Source organism: Cervus elaphus, chromosome 11 (assembly GCF_910594005.1).
Source record: "Cervus elaphus chromosome 11, mCerEla1.1, whole genome shotgun sequence".
NCBI classification, from domain to species: Eukaryota; Metazoa; Chordata; class Mammalia; order Artiodactyla; family Cervidae; genus Cervus; species Cervus elaphus.
Window position 1 is genome coordinate 26,967,382 of NC_057825.1, and position 6,000 is coordinate 26,973,381.

At 42.3% G+C, this 6,000-nt stretch overlaps 1 protein-coding gene across 1 annotated transcript in view; it reads right to left on the minus strand.

Annotated features, from left to right (window-relative positions):
* OSR1 (odd-skipped related transcription factor 1) overlaps positions 1 to 4,375 on the minus strand; it is a 161,023-nt gene extending 156,648 nt beyond the window's left edge. Inside the window, 1 exon segment of the mRNA XM_043917640.1 lies at positions 4,238 to 4,375. The gene's annotated coding sequence lies outside the window, so the exon portion shown is untranslated.
* Positions 4,376 to 6,000: the final 1,625 nt, after the last annotated feature.

Consider the following 6,000-nt stretch of genomic DNA (forward strand, 5'->3'; position numbering starts at 1 on the left):
ATGCCTGTTTTTCTGCACGCTAACCAGATCCACTTCCTTTAAATGTGTAGCTTTTAAATCATGAGTGAAATATTTCATTTTCTCCATGTTAGTTGCTTCCTTGCCTTTGTTAACATAGCACTGAGATTTGGTCATTGTCTTTCTGTCTCCACTGCTATGCAAATATGCATCTCGACGATGTGGATTACAGCTTCCTTTATTATTCTGGTACCCCCAGAGCATGAAAACCAAGCACATTATACTACATACTCACTCTAAATTCATTGGTAAATTCAAGGCAAGATATATGATTTTCTACACAAGAACTAAAAGATGATAGGCAATAAAAACAGACACTAAACTCTGAGCCTTAAACAGGCCTATCAGTCACAAGCAAAAATTCTCACTTTTCCAAAATCCACACTCCGGGGCCCTTCAAAACCGCCTTTTCTTCAAGACACGTAGAACAGCAAGGCCACCTGAGGACTATGATGAGTGAAGTATTTTTAAAATGTGTTCCCCATCAATACAAACCAAACTGAGAACTAAAAGTCAATGAAAACCCAGCCATACAATTCCACTGGCAAGATCGAGACCTCTGATAGGGCCCGCTCAAAAGAACAGACTGTTTGGGCACCTGTGGGGACACAGCGCCAGCACCATGGAGTGCTGTAACCAGCAGACTCATTTGAGGAGTCAGGATCAGATGCCAAGACAGGTGGGAAAATAAAAAGTAGGTGTTTGACTCCTGGCCTTGCTGGATGAAGGAAACGCGTAGCTATCCAGTTGATTGTGGGTGGTGACATTTTGAGAAAATTAGAAACAAAATCAGACTGTTTAAAGTCTCAAGCAGTAGGGAACCTTGGAGAAAGAAGGTGTGAATGCCATAAAACGCCAAAGGTAAAGGAAACAAATTATACCCCAGAAAAAGCCACTCGGCTCCTTCCATTTTGATAATGCTGGCAGACTAGAGTGTTAGAGAATGAAACTCAAATGCAGTGTGTGGTAACTCTCCAACCCCGGATCCACAGAACAAACCTTTCTTTACCTACACGCACTTACATACCACACACACACACACACACACAATCCTGTTTAACTTGAAAAGAAGCCTGCCAACCCTGGATGTAAAGCATTCTCAGTGGCCTTGTGGAGGCAGCTCTCAGAGTGTGAGAGCTGGTAGCTGGGGACCTAGCCCTGGTAGCAGATGTTGAGCAAGATCCCCAGCAGCATCACCCTTCACTTCACTGAATGTCATTCCCGTCCATGGCTTCAGTTCTCACCAGACCTCTCCCTTGAACTTTAGTCTCACATATCCAATGTCTACTCTATGTCTGCACAAAGATGGCACAAGGTTATCTCAACATCCACATGGGCAAGTTGAACCTGTCATCTTTCCTCACACCTGGTCCTCTTCCAGAACGCCTGTCTCAGGAGATGGCCCCCTCATCTATTTAATTGTACAAGCCAAAACCCAAGAGTCACATGCATGCTGTGCTTAGTCGCTCAGTTGTGTCTGACTCTTTGCAACCCCATGGACTGTAGCCCACCAGTCTCCTCTGTCCATGGGGACTCGCTGGGCAAAAATACTGGAGTGAGTTGCCATGCCCTCCTCCGGGGTATCTTCCCAACCCAGTGATCGAACCCAGTTCTCCTGCATTGCAGGCAGATTCTTTACTGTCTGAGCCACCTAACTGGTGAATTTTTAGCATCAAGCTTTGTCAGTTTTCACCAAGTTCTCCATTCTGTCCACTTATCTTCATTCATTTTCTACCATCACCTTAGTCTTTCTCAGTTACCATCTTATTTCATCTTGACTACTATTCTAGCCTCCTAACAGGCATCCCACACTCACTCTTAACACTCCAGACTACTCCTTATATAGAGCTTTACAAATCCTTTCATGTTTTTCCATTGTTCTTAGGCTAAGGATCAGAATTCTTATCCTGGCCACAAAGATTTTAATAGTCTGGTCCCTGCATACTCAGCATCAGCAGGTAATACTCTACTTCTTATTCTAACTTCACACCATACAATGTCTTTCAACTCTTGGAACACATTGTCTCCTCCTGGAACAGAATCTTTGCTGCAACAGTTGCTTCTTAGAATTCTCTTCTGAGCTGACCCATTCTCACTCTTCAAATATCACCTTAAATGTCATTTCCTTAGGAAAGCCTCATGGCAATCCACTCAAACTGGATTGCATCCCCTCTTTATGCTATCATAGAACTACATTTCCTTCCTAGCACTTCTGACAGTAAAGGAATATGTGTCCTTTTGTTTCACATTTATCTCCCCTTCCAGGCAGACTATAAGTTCCACAGGTGCAGTGACTACTACTATTTTTGTTTTTGTTTTTTTTTAACCACTGTGGACAAAACTGTTCCCCAGGACCCAGATACTGCTCAAGTTACAGGTACTCAATTAATATTTTTCTACTGTATTAAGGAATAAATGGAAACTGATGCCCAAAGGCTCCAGGTGTAAGAAAACCAGTGCGCTACCATCCCCTCATTCATTCACGTAGTAGCTCTTATTTGAATACTGAACACCGACTGACCACCTGATGGCTTGTTGACTGAGGCTATATTGATGGACTGAGCAAGTTTGATCTGTGCACATCAATTTGAGGCATGGGGAACCCTAGCCGAGGTGGTAAATAACTTATCTTTCTTCAGCTTACTACTCTTCTTCAGTGTCCAGCTGGGTCAACACAATCAAGCCACAGAGTGATAAAGTCTGATCCAGCTCCTCATATCTAAGCTTAGGGAGGTTATGGTGGTCTTGGCCTGGAGGGAAGGAAAGGGGGCTTGAGCTCCACACCTGCCTCAACAGCGAGGTCAATTACACCTGAGCTGTGGAGTCTCTATGCCTGTGAAGATGTGAGGGAGAGACCTGGTGATGTGGGTCAGAGGTCATCCTTAAGAGGGCACAAGAGCTAGTTGTGCCAATAAGGGCAGGGCTCCCAATTTCTTACTTGACATCCCACATGCGAGCCATCTCCTCAGTGACATTTCTCCCTTCCACACAATGACAGGAAGCTACCTGGACAACTCAGGCCACAACGTTTCTATTATGAAGGAGTTTGGACTAGTACAGTCTCAAGAAACTTCTTAAGTTGGATATAAAATAGGTTCACCTGATAACTACATCATCTTCTACATGAGGAATATTTAAAGACGCAAGTGTCTAGGCTGAGCTGAGATAAGAACCCATAAAATGCATGAAAAGATCCAAATGACTAGTGTCTGCAAATGAATCCCAAAAATATTTTCTACACTCTTTTGGTATGTCTAGGTCTGATCAAATCAGGAAAACCAGATGTTGAGAGAGAGAAGAAAGGAAAGAAAAAAGTAAGAAAGCACCACAAACAAATTGTCTGACGATTTTACAAAAACAAAAATGAAATTAGATCATTCATTTCTCAAAATTCCACAGTGCCAATTCTGATCTAAGTGGTTCTGCTTATCTGAAATTCTACAATGATCATGGTTAAGGCCAAATCCCCTTTCCACAGAAGATGTAGAGAGCTTTGCTTTATTTTGGTAATAATATTAACTAATACACTGGAGCATTTTAGAATTTATAAATCATGGTCACATGCATTCTATCACTGGGGCTGTTCAAAATTTTGGGAGGTTGTGCAAGAATGTGTTATTGCCATGTTAATAGTGCAATTGAGGAAACTAAGACTCAGAGAATTTTACAAAGGATAGTGTATTACTTTTACACCTGAGACTTAACAGCCAAATCCTGTCCTCTTTCCATTACTCCACACTACCATTTTCTTTGTTTTATTGTACTGTTTAAAAATAGCCATTGATTGAGCTTAAAAAAAAGTCTGTCAAATATGTACATTTGTGTTATGAAAATAATGATTTATCAAAGTTATCACCAAACAAAAGTTATCAACTTTCTGCATTTTTCCACTGTTTTATAATTCAGTGTTAATTTGGTCTACATAGAGCTTATAATAAAAACAACAACTCCTGCTACAGAAATGTGAACTATGAAACCTAAATCTGGTCTGTTTCTACTTCTGTGTGTTTGGGAGATAAGTTAATAGTTCCCGGCCAGTAAGTTTCCATTTTGGTTCGTTTAAAAAGGTTACGCCACTGTTTTCTTTCTAAGATGAATTTTTGCATTTTCATTTTTTAAAATATTTTTATTCATCAAGCAACTGATCAAAAAATATTTACTCTCAGTCCTATGCTGGTATCTGAGGCAGACATGGCTGGATAAGGTCCATTGTACTCACCAGTTGTTTAGAATGGCATGGGAGGCTGGGTACGCCAGAAGCCAGCAGCACACAGCAGGTCCACGGGTACCAACATATTAGGGCATCGATGCTGAGTCCAGGGAAGGGAGAGGGAGAGCGAAGAGTCAGCAAAGCTGCAGGAGAGAGGAAGTAGGCTATTTGTGGAAGTTAGACTCTCAGCCACTTGCTGAGCGAGAACAGAAGTGCTCAGCAAATATATAACCCCGACACTGGGACTTGGGCCACTAGGTCAGTTTTCTTCTCACTGTTACTTCCGTTGTCTTCCTTTACTATCTGCAGGATGGTTGAGGGCTATAGAAGATATCCTTGGACAAGATTCCTTTTAATTGGCTGACTATAAAACATTTTCTTTTACAACACTTCTACTTCCAAAATACATAGGTAATTATCTTCCCATTCACTCTCCCGACCAGGCCCAAAAAGTGGGGCAAAGCAGGTTATGTCTCTTCATATGGGGAAGCTGACATCCTGAGGACATGCACTTGCATGTTGTCATCAGGGGAACAAGCGCCCTTCTTGTTTTCTTTCTACTCTGGATTTTTGCTCCATTGACAAGTGTGTGTGTGTGTGTGTGTGTGTGTGTGTGTGTGTGTGGTTGCACAAGCACACTTGTGTGCTTTGTTTTGAATTATTTCATTATGATGTTCTGTTATTAATTATAATGTTCTTATACATACTTCTAAATGGTGGAAACAGAAGACACAAACATCACAGAACACTGACTGTTGAATCTTAAGATTCAGTGCGAAAGCCTCACAGTTTCCCCCAGGTTCATCAGTTCAGTTTAGTTTAGTTCAATCGCTCAGTCGTGTCCATCTCTTTGCGACCCCATGAACCACAGCAAGCCAGGCCTCCCTATCCAACACCAACTCCCAGAGTCTACCCAAACCCATGCCCATCCAGTCGGTGATGCCATCCAGCCATCTCATCCTCTGTCATCCCCTTCTCCTCCTGCCCCCAATCCCTCCCAGCATCAGGGTCTTTTCAAATGAGTCAACTCTTCACATTAGGTGGCCAAAGTATTGGAGTTTCAGCTTCAACATCAGTCCTTCCAAGGAACATCCAGGACTGATCTCCTTTCAGATGGACTGGTTGGATCTCCTTGCAGTCCAAGGGACTCTCAAGAGTCTTCTCCAACACCACAGTTCAAAAGCATCAATTTTTCGGCGCTCAGCTTTCTTCACAGTCCAACTCTCACATCCATACATGACCACTGGAAAAACCATAGCCTTGACCAGACGGACCTTTGTTGGCAAAGTAATGTCTCTGCTTTTTAATATGCTATCTAGGTTGGTCATAACTTTCCTTCCAAGGAGTAAGTGTCTTTTAATTTCATGGCTGTGGTCACCATCTGCAGTGATTTTGCAGCCCAGAAAAATAAAGTCTGACACTGTTTCCACTGTCTCCCCATCTATTTCCCATGAGGTGATGGGACCATACAACACTAAAAATCTTGTTCATAACTACATGACACTTTATCCAAAATCTTAGTTCTAGAAACATTCCAACACAGCTGGACTGTTTCAAGGCTGCAAAGAATTCCTAACAGCACCAGTCATTGCCATATTTGGGTCATCTCTTCATAAGATAAGTGCAAGTTGATATGTGAAGTGGAGACCTTCCCTCAGAGACCCCAGTTTCTTAGACTATTTGGATCCCAATTTATCGCAAGGTTGAAAGTGAAAGCCGCTCAGTCATGTCTGACTCTTTGTGACCGTATGGACTGTAGCCTGCCAGGCTCC